Below are 20,451 nucleotides of genomic sequence, written 5' to 3'. Positions count from 1 at the left end.
TACATTCAGGTTAAAACATATGATCGCTAGAGGAGCATAAATCAATGGTACTTCAAATCTTAAAGATGGTACTCCTTTTGAATATATCATTGATAGGGTACTGCATAACATCCGACTCGTTTAGTCGTTTATAGGTAAAACAAATGGGAATCGTGACCTCAAACATGTGTTAAGTTCACACATCAAAAGTATGCATCTAGATGTTATTCTGCAATGGCTAATGAATGAGACAAGGAAACATTCTAGACTAACAAATTGTTTGTAGTGTTTTTTTACAACAAATTGAACAAGCAAACATCACTACATGCTATAACAAAATGAATACTCTCAGCTTTTCAAAAACTCGTACTTAGATTCCACATAATTTTCAGCATCGCACAAAAAAGATCCAAAGGCAACCGCCTCAAGAACCAACATTGTCAATCCAGAAAATGTAACAGACACCATTTCATCACTGTTGGCACCTAACAAACCATCTTCATCAGATATTTTAATATCAGGTCTTCCAAACAGAGCCTGAGTTTGCTTTTCTATTAAAGAAACCGCTTCCTTTGATCTTATTGTTGCATATCTCTTTAGTGTCTCTACATCCAAATGCATAACATACGATCTTAATCTATACGATTTACCATCACCATACGAACCCGTTAACCCTTCATCATCATAGTCTGGTTGGATCCGGATCAACGAATCTTTATCCAAAAACGGGCTTTGTGGGCCTGGTGGTGGCTCCAGAAAACTCGACTGATCCTTCTTAAAACCTTCCGGAAGCGTGTTCATGGACCTCTCAAGTTGAAACCTTTCGTCAACGCGTTTCAGAAAGTATCCATAGATGATTGAAGCAGCATAAAGTTTTCCAAGTTTGACTTTGCTGATCTGGACGAGTGAGTCTAACGGATCCACGAGGCGGCCCCCAAGGACTAGGGCTATATGGTTCTGTATCATTTCAAGTGCTTCGGGCGAGTGCACGGATTCCAGCTTCAATTCTTGGTTTGGCCAGAAATCGACCCGTTCATTAGGATCTGATGCGGCGTTTAATTTTGGGATCATTGTAATTTCTTTGTCAATAAAACTTTGAACTATCCAACAATACATTATTTCTTGCAGTATCTTTTGCCTATCTTTACGTTTCACTTCGGCTATTCTCCTGAAATTTCATGAATGATACACATTACATTATCTGAATGTGATTTATATAAGGTTAAAGAAAGAACCTAACTTGTAAAGGCTATCTGTGGACGATGGAGCGGGGTTCTTGTTTTTGAGCATCTCTTTCATTTTGAAGGTTTTCGAGCTGTTGATCAATGGCTGCAGGGAGCAGATGAGGATGAGTTTGCAGAATTTGTTCCAGGAGTTGACCAACGGGTGACTCGAGCTCTAGCGGTGCTACTGGTACCAGATTATCACCAGAACCTGAACCGGATGATGCTTTGGCTATACAACTCCATGTTCGTGATGGATCGACTCTCGAGCCCTATAATTCATTAGGTCAATTCCTGCTAGTTGTATCATGTGAATTTTCATCTTGAAGTTTTTGTTGATTAGGTGATTAACCACAAAATAACCGAACCATTAACTGAAACTGACAAAATGAAACCAAAATAACCGAAAATTGGTTATCGTTTTTTATTTTTTTTGTTCCCTTGGTTAGAAATTAGCTTAACTTAACCAAACCATTCATAAATTTCTAGCTTTTATACCTCAATTTGAAGTATTTATACCTCCATTTCATGTAATTATACGCATAAAATTTAGCCCAAGATTGGTTTCGATTATTAACCGAAGCAAAAACCAACAAACTAATATAATAAACTGAACCAAGTAACCGAAAACCGATTGGTTCATAAAATAGATTATATTATATGATGATTTCGGTTTCATTTTCAGTTTAGGCTAATAACCAAACCGTGCACATTGGAAAGAAAAGGTAGTAAATTAACATAAGAATTGGTTACATAAACAATAAATACGCATTTTGAATAATAGTAAATTTGGTTGCAGGTGAGGATCTGAAATAATAAAATAAATGTGGTCCAATAAAAATATAGGTTTCAGACTACAACTAAGGCTGAGGGGTGTGGAGCGCTAGAGGGGGCGCGTGAGCCCATCCGCTCGCGCCCCGGGGCGCGAGCACCACACCACCGAGGCGCGAGAGGGGCGCGAGAGGGGCGCGAGCGCGGAAAAAGAGGCAGGCGCAAGGCCAGTAGCGGCTGGGAATGGGCGTAAAGTGGGCTTCGGAATGCGTGCATGACCGTTGGGGCTTATAAATTGAGCCGTTGGCTCTTTAAGTTTATTAAAAAAAAAAAAAAAATTTCTCTATATAAACCAATATCGACCCAATATCACATACCACACCCAAAATCACATAAAATACTTACCACAACCTCAAAAAAACCCAAAATCACCCCATCTTCCAAACCTTTTTTTAAAAACATGTGTAACATCCTAAAATTTTTATATGATAAATAAAAGAAAGTTATGTTTAGTAATTTCACGTTTTAGTTATTTAATGTCGAGAAAGGAACGGGTCATGGGCTTAGATTACGTAAGATGGGTTAAATGAGAATGGGCCTTGGGTCCGTGGGCTCGAGAGATATAAATACCCATCCCGAGCCCAAAATACCATTTCACTAACTCCCTTTCACTCCCGCACCCAAACACTCTCAATTCTAGAGAGAGAAGCTAGAGAGAGAAAGTTCTCAAATCACAAATCCGAGTCCACAATCTTGTTCCTAATCGTTTTTGGTAAGTCCCTCTCGAAAATCATCCGTTTTCATAACCATTTTCGGCCTCAAATCGAGCAAAAACTCCCATTTTCGTAACTTGAGTTTTCGGGTCAAAAACCGTCTTGTTTTGGTGTCAAAATGCAGGTCTTTGTGTTTAAAATCACTAGGAATTGATAGCCCTTTCAATCCCGAACATTTCCATGTCAAAAACTTCGATTTTGGGTCAAAAATCTGGAAAATCTGGAAAACCCGTAGGTTTCTCCGTCGCCCAGCTTGAAGGCGTCGAATCAGACTTATTCGATCGAATGAGTCAACCGAATCAGTCCATTCGATCGAATAGGGAAGCAACCGAATGGTCTCCATCTTATTCGACCGAATGAGCTTCATATCCGACCGAACGAGTTCCTATTCGATCGAACAAGTGCCATGTCCGACCGAACGAGTTTTCCCAACTGGTTCGATCGAGTGTGTGTCTAGTTCGATCGAGTGTGCCTCAGATTCGATCGAATATGTCCCTATTCGACCGAATCAAGCCAGAACCAAGCCGAACGAGTTTTTCCAACTGGTTCGATCGAGTGTGTGTCTAGTTCGATCGAGTGTGTCTCAGATTCGATCGAATATGTCCCTATTCGACCGAATCAAGCCCGAACCAAGCTGTTTCCAAGTTCGCCTAAGGTTTAACTTCGCCTGAAGTGAAGTTCGTTTAGAAAATAAATTAAAAACCTAATGGAAAATGTGTTAAGGCAGTTATCGAAAATAAAATTTTTCCAAGCTGACCTGGCAGCTTAACCCCAGCCAGGGGCTCTGCCCCTTGGACCCCGCTAGGGGCTGCCGCCCCTAGAACCCCGCTGCCAGGGGCGCTGCCCCCGGACCCCCGTTCGTTGTGGGTCATATATAGATAGAAATACAAAACGAGTAGTAGTAGTAGTTAATTGATATGTGTAAATATTATACAGTTAGCCGAGCCCAGTTAAAGAAAGGAATTACGATCAACGGCGAGCGTAACAGGATCCAGGTGAGTTTCTAGCCCCATTCCTTGTTATGTTTTCGGGGCTGTGTGCATACTTGATGTGTTGTTAATACATTTATCCAAAGTGATAAGTGTATGCCGTAGGTGATATATGTGATATGTATGAATGATTGCTTGATGGTTCGTGAACGATCTTCGGATATTGCACGTACTGTCAGGTTGTAACGTTATAAATATGGCAAGTATGATATGTATGTTTATGTGTATGAACGTAAGAAAGTTAATAAAAGAAGGAAATGACGGGTGTATGGTTGTATGGTTACGAAAGGGGTACCGAGCCCTAATAATACTCGAGGTATGATGTATGGTTGTATGGTAACGAAGAGGGAATCGAACCCTACTAATATTCGAAAACATGGGACCAGACCCTAATAATATCTGTGATGTTAGGGACCAGACCCTAATAATATCTGTGATGTTAGGGACCAGACCCTCATAATATCTGTGATGATAGGGACCAGACCCTTATAATATCTGTGATGTTAGGGACCAGACCCTTATAATATCTGTGATGTTAGGGACCAGACCCTTATAATATCTGTGAGGTTATAGGGCGAAAGGCTCTTTAAAACGTATGATTATGAATGTAAAGAAAGTATGTAAGTAAGAAAGAAAGTATGTAAGTAAGAAAGAAAGTATGTAAGTAAGAATGAAGGTATGAGTACTTATGTGTGTATGAAAGAAAGTTATGAGGTTAAGTACGTATGTATGTAACAAGGTATTGTATGGTAGTGTATGATTAACTAGAACTCACTCAGCGTAGCTGACTTTTAGTATGCACGCAGGTGAGTAGGATGAGACAGCTGGCTTGAGTGGAGGACACATGGCAGAAGACTAAAGCTTGGCATCTGAAGATCCGATATGTTTTATAAGTTACGTTTTGATTTTGAAAGACAAGAGGAATGTTTAAAGACATGATTATGAATTGATATGTAATGTTTTATGAAAGTTTTATATTCCGCGTAAAGTTTTTAATTAACTCTGATATTTAGAACTGTGTTTATGAGTAAATCCAACACGAAAGTAGGGTTACCGGTAACGGGGCCTTACAACATGGCTGGAAATTGGTACCCAAACCTAGATTCAGATTACAGTTACGACGATTTATGGTCGGCACCGGACCAACCGATGTTTTATTCGGGGTCGCAACAATCATCCGGCTTTCAACCATCCAACATACAACCGTCTCCTAACTTTGTTGTTCCGGAGACACAAGAACCAGAAGGTGAAGCTGCGGGACAAAGAAGACGCGTCCACCGGAAAAAACAAGTTGCAACGGACGGGTCGGGTTCGGCTTCGACTGGAAGGACGAAACGGAAAACCACTCCGTGGTCATCGGATGAGAAGGAAGCCCTGTGTCGGGCTTGGATAGTCATTTCTGAGGATCGGCGTTGCGGTAATTGTTTTAACGTTTTTAAAAATGATTTTAAAAAAAAGTTAAATAAAAAAGTTAAATGACTTACAAATTTATTTATGCATTTTGCAGCGGACTACCAAAAGAGCAAGGTCTTTTGGACAAAGGTTAGGGAGACGTTCTATTCGCTCGTTGGGAGTACAGAGCGGAACGCCGATATGATTTCGGGTCGGTGGACCGAAATCAGAAAATTTGTCGGCTTGTTTACTAATCTGTTCAACAGGAACGCCGGTCGTATGAGACCAAGTGGCAGTGACGATTTGGCGGTTTATAATTTCACTGTCGAAGAGTGGAAGCAGGAGTGCCTGCGGAGGTATGGGACGGTGAAGACGTGGGACGGTGTAAAGGTGTGGGAGAGGTTGAGAAGGTGTTCTAAGTGGGTTGAGCTGGTGGCGCCGGACCTTGATGCGGAAGTAGGGCCGAAACGGACTAAAACTAGTTCGTCTGGAGCGTATAGCACTTCCGCCGGGTCGGATTGCCGGGTTGGATTCGACCTAAACGTTGCGGGGGAGGAAACGTCTTCACCGCCGAGGAGGCGGCATTGGGAAAGGACGCCAGGGGGAAAAAACCGGCTGAGGGGGAAGCCGTAAACATCAACGATCTTGTTGAATCCCTCAATAAATTCAACAAAACCATGGAGGTGGTCTCTAATGACAAAAAGGAAAAAAAAAGAATGAGAGATTTGGACTTCCTTACAAGAGACTTCAGTAACCTAAATCCGGTCGACCAAATGCTGATGGAAAAACAAAAGGAACGTATCCGGAAGAGGTTGATCGAAGAAGACCAAGCCGAAGAATAAGAATAATGTTTTTTTTTAGTACTTTAATTTTTTTTTTAGATATTAATGTGTTTTTTTAATTAATGTGTGTTTTTTTAAATAATTTATGAGTTTTTTTAATAATACGTTTTTTTAATACATTTATAAAAAAATAAAAAAAAAACCGCTCGCGCCCCTTCTCGCGCCCCTCCACACCATGTCCCGGGGCGCGAGCACCACAACCAACACCCATCTTATCAAGTTTCTCTCTCTGCCACACGTCACAATATTATTGGCTGGCGCCCCCACTCACGCCCCCCACACCCCTCAGCCTAACTAACAGGCAGTTGGCGTAGCATTGTAGGAGTTAATAACGAGAGGCGTATGGAAAACATTACAAAATGTAAATGTAATAGAGAAGAATGGTTGGTTGGTTGGTTGGTTGGTTACTTACTTTAATAAAGGTAAAGGTGAGCAAGGGGGGAAGGGGTTTATTATTATTATTACTAGAGTCGGAGGAGGTGTCGGAAGTCATGGGACCTAGCGAATGAAGACGGATGGAAGACTGTGGTGACGTCGGTCAGTACGCCGCCGCTCATTTGCATACTGGTAAGTGAATGAGAGAGGAGGGGTTTTGGCCTTTGGGTGAATGTTTTGGACTTCTGGTGAAAACAAAACAAATGTCCATTTCATTTTCTTATTTGCTTTATTTTGTTTTATTTTTAACTATAATAATAATTTACAAGACAGGATTTGTCACCAACTCATCAATTTCGTGAATGGATCGACTTAAGATTCAGTTGATATGTTCACTTTCAGACATCTACAGTACATATGAGTACCACTTATTTTTTTACTTTTTTAAGGCTGATTTAATTCGAAAAAAAAAAAACTACTTACAAGAGTCTAAAAAAGAGCATTCACAGCCAATCTCCTATATTTATATGATGAGAGTTTGTAAATTATAGCTTGAGGTTTTGAATGGTTGGAAGTGTAAATTATAGAGTGAACTGAGAGAAAATGTAGTAATTTTTTGTAAATTTGGAAAAACTTTATCCCTACTTATTTTTTAATATTTGTTTAATTGATTGTGAGTAGGGGAAAAAGAAAATTGTAATGATTTTTAATATTTTTAATATTTTTATTTTTTTACAACCCAACATAACTACTAATTAAAGTGGAAAATTAACGAAATTAAACCGGCTAAGCCCAAAATTTGTAGCCCATGCCAAATCCAAATCCAAGATTTCTTTCAATAGAGGGCTAGACGAAAATTTTATTAGAGTAAACGGGAATTTTTGGTACGTGAATAACACAGGAAAGAAATTGAGGGCATGTACCGCTATTTTTCTATGTATGTCCTTAGAGCCCACCATGAAGAATCTTTTGTCTATTTTTTATCATTATTATTCTATGGTTTGCAGTCATGAAAACCTCATTTTGCTTACTTAGCTAAACATAGGGAAAAAAACTAGTAACTAAAACGACAATGTTGGATGATGACTTGATACAAATATTGAATCAAGTCTAGTTCATTTAGAATTAATTCATGATCATTGTCAAGTGATTTTTACCTTGCTAGCAAGCACACTAAAGGATTAATTTAAACTCATGTTGATTATGTAAAACTATGCTTCCATGATAAGTGATGTAACTTTAAAACTGCCATCACCCTAAGGCATCACATTGTTTAGGAGATGAAGGATTATTCTACTTAGAAGCTTCTCAGGTGAGTTACCAATCTCCACCTAAGTCACAATAGACAAAACTACCCCTAGTGTAATCCCAATGGTATATCATGGCACTTCTTGTGAACCAATGGCTCAATATATAATCATCAAACCAATTATACAAGTGCCTTGGTGATTGCTTCAACCCATACAATTATTTTGTCAACAAACAAGCCTGATCTTCACCCCCTTTCACCTCATGTTCCTTAAGTTGCACGAGAAATTCCATTTTTTTAAATTATCATGTAACAAAACATTTTTTACATCTAATTGCTCCAACTCCAAATCCGATGTAGAAACTATAGACACATTTACCCTTCGAGATATATGTTTGACTACAAGAGAATCTCATTGTTGTCAAATTCAGTCTTCCATTGGTGACTAGTTTTGTTTTATATTTTGGATCTTCAATTTTTTTTAAAAGTGGTGCTTATTTTAAACATTTGATCACATGAGGTGTTGAGTATTATTTTTAATCATTAGAGGGGTTTTCGGGGTTAGTATTGGCGAATAAGGGAACAATAGGGGCGTAAAAGGAATCAGATTGTAACCCACTTATTCGTCATTACTCATTAGCAATTACAATTTACCTCTTATTCGCCACCAGCAATGGCAATTTACTTTTATTCGTCACCAGCAATGGCAATTTAACTCTTATTCGTCACTAGCAATAGCAATTAACTCTTATCCGCCACTAGCAATAGCAATTACCTTTTGCTTTGACATAAACTTTTTTGTTCTCTTATTAATTTTTTAATAGCTAATAATAACCCAAAATCCCCTCTTGAAATAAAGATAATACCCAACACCCCCTGTGATCAAATGTTTGAAAAAACCCCACTTCCAAAGAAATTCCTTTTATTCACACCTTTAACTCTGTAGTTCCATTTGCAAGAAACCGACTTATGTTCTTTACGTTTATCAGCCAACACCCAAGTGCCATTTTTACAAGGAGACACCATCTCTTCGTCCATAGCCTTGCACCATTTGGCTGTATCAACAAAGATAATGGCTTCTTCACATGTCAAAGGCTCAAATACTTTTTCATTCTCTATAGCTATAAAGGCAACTGGAAATATGTCTTCATGATCCTTAAGTTGGGAGGTACAATCTACCTTTTACTTCTAATCTTCTATCCCTAAAATGACAAGGTTTATTTTAATGTATTCCATAATTGTATATGGCACACCTCCTTTTGTTTTAAACTAGGGTGCTCCAACTCAAAGGGTACCTGTGACATTCGTCAATTCCGGGTCTCGATCCGTATTCGTTTTGTAAACTTTTATTATGTAAACCGACCCGTTTTGTAAACCGAAGCTTATGATATAATCAAAATGATTGATTTTATGTTACAATATTGTTTTATACTTGTTGGGTCTTGAAAACACCCTTTTTGGTCCCTAAAATGGCTTTAAAACGATTAAAAACAACTCCGGGGGCCAAAACTGCCAATTTTGAAAGTTCAGATTTTTCCCTTTGTGACCTTAGCGCCGCGCTAAGGGAGGTCTGCACAAAATCGTTTTTTTGTTGTTTTTATGCAAACATGTGACTTAAACCAACTCATTTTCATGCAAAACCTTTTGTGCTTGACCATTTCAACTTACTCTATATATACACCACCATTTCCCTTCATTTTCCCCTGCTACAACTCCAAATTCTCTCTAAAATTCAAAGATCTTAAGGTTGTTTTCTTAGTGTTCTTGAAGGTTTGACTTCCAAAAGTCAAACTGAGTTTAATCTTTCATTCTAATTAACTTATGTAGTCTTACTAACACTTTTTTATGGTTGTACAACATATATATAATATACACCCCTTGTTACCTTTGGTAGTTACTTATCCGGCTCCGATCGGTGAGGTTTCGGACCATGTAAGGCAAGGCTTCATGAAGAACTTCGTGTTCTTGATATATATATATATATATATATATATATATATACTTATATAACTTGTTTATACATACTAACCATGCTTAACTTCTGCTCATTTTAATTTATTTACAAGTTCCATGGTTATGGGTTTGAGGGTCTATGTTTCGGTTTAACCGTAAATAGCTCTATACCGTAAACCGAAATTTGTTTACTAGTTTTAGTTAAATACTTGTTTTAAACATGTTTAATGTTAGATCTCAGTTTATAAAACCATTTTTATGAGTTCCATGGTTATGGGTTAGTAGACTCTAAACTCGGTCTTAACCCGAAACTAGATCCGAACCATAAACCGAACTTTTGTTTAAAGACTTTATTGTTAACTTTTTGGTTGTAAAACTTAATTATTTTCATTTGTACATTATTATACAAGTTCTTGGATAATTGGGCATGTGGAAACCATCTATGAACTTATTGTGAGATGGAAACCGAACCAAAATGAACTAAACCGACTATTACTCGCTTAAGACACACAAGTGTGTTTTTAGCTATCAAGACTTGTATATTTCTTTAAAACTAGAAAACTAGTTTACAAACTGATTTTAATTATTTTTCTAAGTACTTGGAAATGTTGGATCCAACTTGATCTCATAACAAAGTTTGGACTGACAAAACCGAACACTCGCTTAACGTACGTTGTTAGTTCTAAAACAATAGATCTACATACTTGGTTAAGTCTTACTTAATTTTTATGAGTTATCTCATAACATTTAATATTTTGGAAAGTTGACTTTGGGTTTGACCAATTGTCAAGACCCGAACCAACAACCCGAACACTCATTAAAACCCGTTTTAGTATCTTTATCCCAAGGGACTTGCATTATGCATTTACCCACCTTACTACTTAACATAAATTGAGTAAATATTAAGGTTAGATACTTTAACCCGGTTTCGAGCAAACTTACATTTTTAAAGGGTTATTATTATAAATTGTAAATAGTTACATTTTAAACCTTGAAACTTTAATTGTTTACATTTCTCAACATTTATTTTACTTAAAGACTTTCAAGACAACCTTTCTAAATTCGAATCTTCCTTTCTTTTAAGCTTTGTTCGTTAAACCCGTCGTTCCGGCAAATCTCCAAATTATCATATTTCAAGTTTATTACTTGAACGTTAGTACTTTCATACCCCGTTTTCCATCCTTTTTTTTGGGGGGTGACATTTCATACTTATTCAACTAAATGTTTTATACTTGAATCTTAAACCACAAACGTTATTGTATACTTTACTTGAATAATTGCTCGATTTGGTGTTCTATGATTATATGCTTATGTGTTTATCGCTTTTGGTTGGTGAAACTATAAGGCATCCCCTTATAGCAAGGTGTCGTTAACGTAATTGACGGGTGGTCCATGGGACAACCCTTAAGTGGTTTAAGTTCGTTAATATTGATGCGTTTAATCGGTTGATATTGTTGAATTAGATCACTACATTTACTCATATAATGGCAGGTATGAGAAGATAGAAGATGGAACTACGAGAACGTGGGCGAAAACGGTGAAGAAAACAGACTTGGAATGAAGAAGTTATGACGAAAAGAAAGAGGGCATGTTAAAGGCCACCGTAGCTTACGGTAGCCACCGTAACTACAGTGGTATCTGAAGAAAACCACCATCGTATGGCAGTTTAAACCTACCGTAGAACATTTGGAAGCCACCGTAAGCTACGGTGGTGATGTGGTGTGAGATATATATATATATATATATATATATATATGTATATTTTTTTTATTAAAGATTTGTCACACTTTGTCGTGTTTTAAAAAATGGGTTTTCACTTAAACTTAATAAAACACACACAAATGGCAAGTGTACCAATCGTGTAAGTAATTTTTAGTCGCGGTAAGAACCGAGTATCAATCCGTGGACACGTAAATTTCAATATTAAATCTTTGCATTTTAAAATAACCGTAAGACATATCTTAAAAGTTTTAGTTTTTTTTAAAGTGACTTATAACAATAATACAAAGCAAGCAAAAATATGATAATGGAAAGATTCAAGATTTAAAAGCTATCACCTTAACTTTAGAATCCACTTGACTTCTTATGATGGTAAATTCAAATATATGATAAATTCACTTTTTTAATTTATTTATGGAAAAGAGTAGTCACTAGTTATAGATAACTATTCTTTTGATTTTTTGGAAAACTAGTATGAATTATACAAACTAATCACCTCAAATCACATTTGTAAGTGAACCATTATGTTGAAATTTAAGGATATAGATTATCATTCAATTACGAAACTCAAATCTAACAACCGTTCGGAAAGATCACATGAAAAACACCTAATCCACCTATGATTGATTAAATTAGACAAACTTCAAGTATTCCTTTAATTTATGAATTTTCAACCCAAGTGTAATATCAAAATAGTTGTGTTAACAAAATACTTATAATATTACTTAACAAGAATATCAATTCATAACAAATGTTCAATCTTTTCAAATCTAAACATGAGGATATGTGTTTAACCAATTTTCATGTTAATATTCAACAATTATTTTAACTATTTCTAGATTAAAAGTTATAAAGTTGCAAGAACAACATTTATAAATAAATGATAAAATCAAGAGTCTTTCAACATAACAAGATATACCATTTATAATTCTTGTATATTAATTTCAATTGTTTAAACACAATATTTCATCAAAGGATAACCAAGAATTAGTCATTACTTTAACATAAAATTACCATATATTATTTCAAACCATCAAAAGTTATCAAGTTTCATCATAAGTTAAGGTGATATGAAGAGTTTAGCTCATGATAATAATGAAATATACATCAAAGTAAAAGAACATAACATTCATAATTAACTTTAAGATAATCTAACCCAAGAACCAAGCTAGATGATTATGTGAATGCTAGAACTCCTTCTTGATGTTGTATGGATCTTCAAGAGCTTCTTCTTGCCTTCAATCTTCTGGAATTATGGTGATAAGGGAGTGTTTTTGTGTATGTAATTCGTTGTGTCTTGAAGAGAACACAAAAGGCCAATTTATAGGCAAACTGCTGCAGGAGGCACAGGGTATGCCAAATTCGGCACGGCCCATGCTGGTCCCCAAATCTCTGACAGGATATCTCTTGTACTTGAATCATGTGCACACATTTGACCATAGGGTGTGCCAATTCAATCATGGGCTGTGTGAACCCTCATTGGCCGACAACTGTCCTTTTTTGCTTCCATCATGTTAGGCATCGGGTTGTGCCAAAGTGGGCGCATGGCTGTGCTTGACCTTGCTAGATGACAAATTGTACTTTTCTATTTGTTATAGTAGACATCAGGTTGTGCTTGAATGAGCGCATGGCTGTGCCTGACTATGAATTGGGTTGTGTCTTCCTGGGCATGGGGTATGCTTAGCGCTAGAAGTGCATTTCATCGCCATTTCTTCTAGAAGATTGCTCGTTTTTCTTTTATTAGCTCGTTTATCCCTGGAAATTCAAATTAAACAAGTTAAGTGTCATTTCTTAACTAAAATTCCCAAGAAATACCATAGATTGGAGCATATTTAATGTATAAAAGATGTATAATTTTGTGTAAATCAAACATCCCCACACTTGAACCTTGCTTATCCTCAAGCAAGCTAAACACGAAAATTTTCCAAAAGGCAAAGGATAACGAGACCGTAGCTATAACATCCCCAAAAACTTAAGGTGGCCCCGAAGAATGATACACGAACAACCCAACCAACGGAGATCTTATGAATATATGTAGTGACATAGGAAAACATGGTTTGTATTTATGAGTTTCTTTTTATGCAAAATTACACGTTCTCACAATGTTCACTCACACTCGGTTTTATATCTGATCATACATGTAATGTTGTATGTATATGAACACTCTTGTCAAAATGCAACTTGGAAAAATAAGCTTGTCGAGGGATCCATTCTCCACCCACTTATTGAAATGTTTGCATAAACAGGGTGGTAATATATGTGGGTGTTTAGTTTGGATAGAGTGTGGAAGGTTTGTTGGCTTAAGGTTCATGGGTTTAAAAGAAAAGTAATTTATCAACAAATGTAAATTGGTCGAGAGCTGTGATAAATCTTCCATGCTTTTTGAGGTCACAAAATTTGCTCCTTTCATCACCTTTTGTGTATGGTGATCTTTTTTTTTAATACAACTATATACAAAAATAGTGACCAACAATTGAAACATATTTCTTGACTTCCTTTGGTCTTCTTGAAACTTGATCTTGAAGTAAAAATGGCGTAAAAGTGTTTGAAATTGAAGAGGTTAATGTGGTTAGATGATTTTGTGTTGGGTAAAAGGAAATGTTTCTTTGGAGTAGGGTTAATGTGGTTTGTGATGGTGTTTGAGGAAATTTTTGGGTAAGTCATATATTACCTCCATCTTTATACAAACATTTTGTTCGGATCTCGAAAGGTATGCCCAAACAAGTTCTAATTCACATGAAACAAAGACTCACTCAATCCGCCAAAACGTAACCGATGATAGATTGTAATAAGGCTTGAAGCTTTGCTCACGGAAACGGAGGGATTGGGTTTAAACGCCACATTTTGCATAAAGTTTTTCTAAATAAATACAAACCATATCTTCAGTATTCACATTAAAATAAAGTTGATTCGGTGGTTGGTTTGTACGAGCACTTTTCGAAAAACAACCTTAACCCATGGTTTTGTCAAAAATTTATTAAAGGCTTAACGATCTTTTATTTATAATTATTTTTTTTTCTTTTTCTATTTTTTAAAAACTTGACACAAAAATTAAAATTTGGAGAGATTTTTCGAAAATATATTATTGGACAAACAAAGTTCAAGTAAACCCCTCCCCACACTTGAATCTCACATTGCCCTCAATGTGAAAAGAAATATAAAAATTCAATACAAAATGTAGGGAAAGGATGAAAAGAGACTCCCCTATATGCCGTCGACGTAGGGCTGCATCTGAAATCCACACAACTCTTCCAACTAGATGTTTCAACGAAAGAAGTAGCAACCATCCAAACAAACAACAAAAAAATAAGATAATATAACGTCTAGACTGGGCACGAAACAACTAGTACCCCAAATATGCTGAAAATTTTCTAGACATTTCCTGAAAAAGATTTTTTTTTTAAGCAAAAACTATGTGCAAGTGCCAAGTTTTTGGTTAAGGGTCGTGGCTAGACCCGAGACTTTCTTTCAAGGGTTCTTGGAATGGAGGAGCATTACCTCCGAGACAGCTCCAATTTGTCCTTCGACGTAGAGTTTTAAACGATGACCATTGACTTTAAATGACTGACTGTCTCCATTTTTGATTTCCACGGTTCCATAATCAAAAACCTTCTTTACCAAGTATGGGCCAGACCAACGAGATTTAAGTTTTCCGGGAAATAAACGCAACCTAGAGTTGTAAAGCAAAACACGATCACCTGTTTTGAAATATTTGTGTTCTTTCAACCGCTTATCGTGTAACAACTTAGTGAGTTCCTTGTAGAGTGTGGAATTCGCATAAGCTTGATTTCTTAATTCTTCCAGCTCATGAATTTGCATGAACCGAGTCTCGCTCGCATAAACCAAGTCATGATTAATGGCTTTTAATGCCCAGTAAGCTCGGTGTTCCAATTCCACAGGAAGATGACAAGCTTTTTCATAAATCAACCTAAACGGTGTGGTACCGATAGGAGTTTTATGAGTAGTTCGTAAAGCCCATAATGCGTCATCTAACTTTTCAGACCAATTCTTACGATTTTTCCCGACTGTTTTCTCAAGAATTCGCTTAATGCCCCCGTTTAGTGACTTCAACTTGCCCACTGGTTTGTGGGTGGTATGATGTTGAGAATCGGTGGTGGACACCATAGTGAGACAATACCTTTTCCATTTTGGCATTGCAGAAATGTGTTCCACGGTCACTAATGAGTGCTTTTGGGACACCAAAGCGTGACAACAATTTTTTTAGGAATTTGACAACTACCCTAGCATCGTTGGTGGGTAAGGCTTGAGCCTCCACCCATTTTGAAACATAATCGACAGCAACTAGGATATATCGATTTCCAAACGAAGTCGGGAATGGTCCCATAAAGTCAATCCCCCAAACATCGAACACTTCACAAACTTGTATGGCCTTTTGAGGCATTTCATCTCGTGCATAAATGTTGCTTGCCCGTTGGCAAGCATCAGAAGATTTTACAAGGTCATGAGCATCTCGAAAGATGGTGGGCCAGAAGAAACCGACATTAAACACCTTCTTTTCGGTGGATGTGACCCCATGATGTCCTCTTGTGGGTCCTTCATGACAATGTTGGAGGATTTTGGTTGCTTCATCTCCGAACACACATCGACGAAGACTTGATCGGCTCCGATCCTGAACAAGTGTGGATCCTCCCAAAAATAATGTTTGACATCGGAAAAGAATTTCCTTCTTTGTTGATGTGTCAAACCTCTGATCATGACCCCACTTGCGAGATAGTTGGCAATGTCAGCAAGCCATGGACATTCCTCTTCGTTTGTTTGGATATACATAAGAAGTTCGTGGGGGAAATTGTCATTTATATGGGACCCCACTAATTCCTGTGAAGCTTGGCATTCCAAACGGGAGAGGTGGTCGGCTGCTACATTCTCGGCGCCTTTCTTATCTTTAATTTCAATATCGAATTCTTGAAGAAGCAGAATCCATCGGATTAATCGAGGTTTAACATCTTATTTGCTAAAAAGATATTTAATGGCTGCATGGTCTGTGTAGACAATAGTTTTGGAAAGGATAAGATAAGAACGAAACTTATCAAATGCAAATACTACTGCTAACAGCTCCTTCTCAGTGGTGGTGTAGTTTTCTTGAGCATCATTAAGAGTTTTGCTGGCGTAGTAAATAGGATGAAAGTGTTTATCTTTTCTTTGACCCGACACTGCCCCAACTACGAAATCACATGCATCACACATGAGTTCAAACAGGAGTGTCCAGTCTGGAGCTACCATGATTGGGGCATCAACAAGCTTATCCTTTAAAAATTGGAATGATTTTAGACATTCCTCTGAGAACACAAAGGGAGCATCTTTTTCTAGAAGTTGTGTCATTGGCCGAGCTATTTTTGAAAAGTCTTTTATGAAGCGACGATAAAAACCAGCATGGCCAAGAAAACTTCGAATGGATTTGACAGCTGTGGGTGGCGGGAGCTTTGAAATGGTCTCGATTTTTGCTTTATCGACTTCAAGTCCTGCCTGGGATATCTTGTGTTCCAAGGCAATGCCCTCTTTTACCATAAAGTGACATTTTTCCCAGTTCAATACAAGATTGGCTTCTTCACATCTTGTTAACATTTTTCTCAAATTCTCGAGACAATAATCAAAAGAATCTCCAAAAATAGAGAAATCATCCATAAATACCTCCATGGAGTCCTCGATCATGTCATGAAAAATAGCCACCATACAACGTTGAAAAGTGGCTGGGGCATTACGCAGTCCAAAGGGCATTCACCGGTAGGCAAATGTGCCATATGGGCATGTGAATGTCGTTTTCTCCTGATCTTCAGGGGAGATAGGAATTTGGAAGTATCCAGAAAAACCATCAAGAAAACAATAATGCATCTTCCCTGATAGACGCTCAAGCATCTGATCAATGAAAGGAAGGGGAAAGTGATCTTTTCTTGTGGCGTCGTTTAGTTTGCGGTAATCAATGCAAACTCTCCAGCCTGTGACGGTTCTCATAGGAATTAATTCATTCTTATCATTTTTTACAACAGTCATACCACCTTTTTTTGGTACCACCTGTACTGGGCTTACCCAAGGGGAATCGGAGATTGGGTATATCAATCCAACATCGAGCAGCTTGATGACTTCTTTCTTTACAACGTCTTGCATGTTTGGATTGAGACGTCTTTGATGCTGCACGACTGGTTTGAAGTCCTCTTCCATCAGGATTTTGTGAGTGCAAAATGATGGACTGATTCCTTTGATGTCCATGATTTTCCAAGCAATTGCTTTCTTGTGGAGTTTGATAACTTCAATCAGTCTTTTCTTTTCCTCATTTGATAAACAGGAAGAGATGATGACTACAATTGAGATTCACCATCTAGAAAGGCGTACTCGAGGTGGGAGGGAGGTTCCTTAAGTTTAAGAACTGGTGGATCTTCAACGGAGGGTTTCGCCTTTGGTTCCAATTTGCGGTCAACGGTCTCGTACGTTTCTTGATGTTCACTTGCCTCCTGATCCTCAGTGGATTTCTCCTCATGGATGATGGAGTATGCCTTTTTCTCAATCAGCTGAGTGTTGCATGTTTCCTTTTCAATGGTTTCGCGAAGATGACAACTTACTATAGACTTACACACGTCAATATAATAAACTGAATCATCAGTGTGTTGCAGGTGTTTAATGGATCTGCCTATATCGAATGTTACCTCCTCATCTTCAATCCTTAGTGTGAGTTTGCCTGTGCAAACATCATTGAAAGCCCTAGCGGTGTCTAGAAATGGTCTCCCTAAGATGAGGTGTACAGATTTTTCCTCCTCCACATCGAGGATTACAAAGTCTACCGGAAAAACAAATTTATCAATTTTGACTAACATGTTTTCAACTATGCCCCTAGGATACATCACTGATCGATCGGCTAGCTGGATGCTCATGCGGGTTGGTTTTGGTTCTCCTAGTCCTAATTTAGAAACACCGCATAAGGCATCAAGTTAATGCTAGCTCCTAGATCAGCTAGGGCATTGCTGACAAATAAATCTCCTATCAAGCAAGGGATGGTAAAACTCCCTGGATCGGTCTTCTTTGTCGGCAACTTGTTTTGAAGGATAGCAGAGCATTCTTCATTCAGAGTTACATGTGACAGATCTTCCAACTTTCTCTTGTTTGTCAACACATCTTTCAGGAACTTTTCATACTTTGGCATTTGTGAGATGGCTTCGATGAAAGGAAGATTGATGTGCAATTGTTTGAAGAGTTCAAGGAATTTTCCATACTGGGCTTCCATCTTTTCTTTCTTAAGCCGGTTTTGGTAAGGAATGGGTGGGACATATGGTTTTACTGGTTCTCTGACTTGTGCGGTACTTGCTGGGACTTGTCGATCATGCACCTTGTCAGGAATCTCAGTCTCATCATCAACTGGCTATGATGGGGATACCACATCTTGAGTGGTCTTGCCACTTCTTAATGTTATGGCATTAGCTTGAGAATTTGGTTTTGTTACTGTGTTGCTTGGAAGACCACTGGGTTGTCTTTCAGAAAGCAAATGGGCTAGTTGACCCACTTGATTTTCGATGTTTTGTAAAGACGCCTTTTGATTCCTTAACTCCGCCTCATTCTTCTGGAACCTTTCTTCGATCAATTTGTTTGAAGTTTCAGTACTGGCTAAGAGTCGTGTTAAAAGAATCTCCACAGTATCCCCATTGTTTGGGTGTTGACTGGTGCTTGGCCCTAGGCTGTGGTATTGAGGTTTTGGCTGGGCTGGATGAGTTTGGTTAAAAGGACGCTTGTCAAACCCAGGTGGTGTTTGATTATTTGCTCCATCCTTCCAACTAAAATTAGGATGATTCCTCTAACCAGGGTTATATGCGTTCCCGAAGGTGTTTTTCTGTCGGCTCACAAAATCAACATCTTCAACCATCATGCTTTGGTGGCAATATTTCATTTTGTGTTCGCCCCCACAAGTTCCGCATTTAATCTTTGTTTTCACAACTCTGTTTGTAGTTGCTCAAACTTCTTTGAGAGCGCTTCGAGTTGTGCAGTGACAAGAGTGTTGGAGTCAACATGGTGCATACCCTTGTGTGATGGGGTTGATCGTGGTGGGTTGTATGCGAAGCTTTTCTTAGCTGCTTTCTCTAGAACCTCGAATGCTTCGTTGGGAGATTTGGTTCCGAGATCTCCACCGGCGATTTGATCAATTGCCTGCTTGTTTTGGCTAGATTAGGCATCGAAGAACGTTTGAACTTGGAGCCATTTGTTCAACCCATGGTGTGGACATCTTCTTAGCAAGCCCCTGTATCTCTCCCAGGCTGCATCCAGTGACTCGTCTTCGTCGGTTCTGAATCTGGTGATGCTGGATCGGTACTTTGCGGTTTTGTCTGGTGGAAAATATTTCAGGAGGAACTGCTCTACCATCTGGTCCCAATTGGTAATGGTGTTAGATGGCAGTGACTCTAGCCAATCCAAGGCACGGCCTAGGAGAGAGAATGGAAAAAGCTTGAGCCTAATTTGGTCATCAGATCAGTTTTGGATTTTGAAAGTACCGCAGATTCGTAAGAATCGAGCGATATGAGACAAGGGATCTTCATCGAGAAGCCCATGAAATTGAACAGAATTTTCCACCATATGAATGATGTTGGATTTGATTTCGAAGTTTACAGTAATTTTCGGTGGTGCCACGCCACTTTCATAACCTTCGAGGGTCGGCTTGCCGTATTGGTTCATGTTAGGTTCGTTTTCTGGCCTATTTTGTTCCGCCATGTTTTCTTCGGTTTTCACGTCTGCAAACGCCTCGTTTTCTATTGTCTCAGCTACTACACGTGGTTGCGTAACCTTTGGTGAAGGTGACGTTCGGGTTCCGAAAGCGGTGAAACAAGCTCAGGTGCGAGCGTGGTGGACATTCATTACTTAAGAAAATATATAAAGAAACTAAACAAGTAAAAGTGAACTAAAAGTAAAGCGGAAATAAATAAACCCTTTTTTAGACTAAAACATAAATAAACTAAAATGAAATATATTTTTTTTAAAATTTTTTTTTAACAATTATAAACAACGGTTAAAATAAAGACTTAGATTAGTATTAAAATTTTACCGTGTCCCCGGCAACGGCGCCAAAAACTTGATGTGGTGTGAGATATATATATATATATAGGTATTGGATCATTTCAGAAGTTTTTTTATAGCGAGAAGTGCGAGAAGTGAAGGTGTAACTCCATTAATCCCTAATTTCACTCCCTTTCT

General features: G+C 38.0%; 1 pseudogene across 1 annotated transcript; it reads right to left on the bottom strand.

The window, feature by feature from the left end:
• Nucleotides 1-303: 303 nt before the first annotated feature.
• Nucleotides 304-15,390, bottom strand: LOC143635128 (UV-B-induced protein At3g17800, chloroplastic pseudogene; annotated as a pseudogene). The gene is made up of 3 exons (XR_013153997.1): nucleotides 14,764-15,390; nucleotides 1,220-1,474; nucleotides 304-1,147 (listed from the first exon to the last, which is right to left on the bottom strand). The product of XR_013153997.1 is annotated as a UV-B-induced protein At3g17800, chloroplastic pseudogene (transcript).
• Nucleotides 15,391-20,451: the final 5,061 nt, after the last annotated feature.

This window comes from Bidens hawaiensis, unplaced genomic scaffold (assembly GCF_021521415.1).
Source record: "Bidens hawaiensis isolate Kalapana, Puna unplaced genomic scaffold, B.hawaiensis_p1.1 tig00007412_1, whole genome shotgun sequence".
Lineage (NCBI taxonomy): Eukaryota > Viridiplantae > Streptophyta > Magnoliopsida > Asterales > Asteraceae > Bidens > Bidens hawaiensis.
This window is presented reverse-complemented; position numbering and strand designations above follow the sequence as displayed.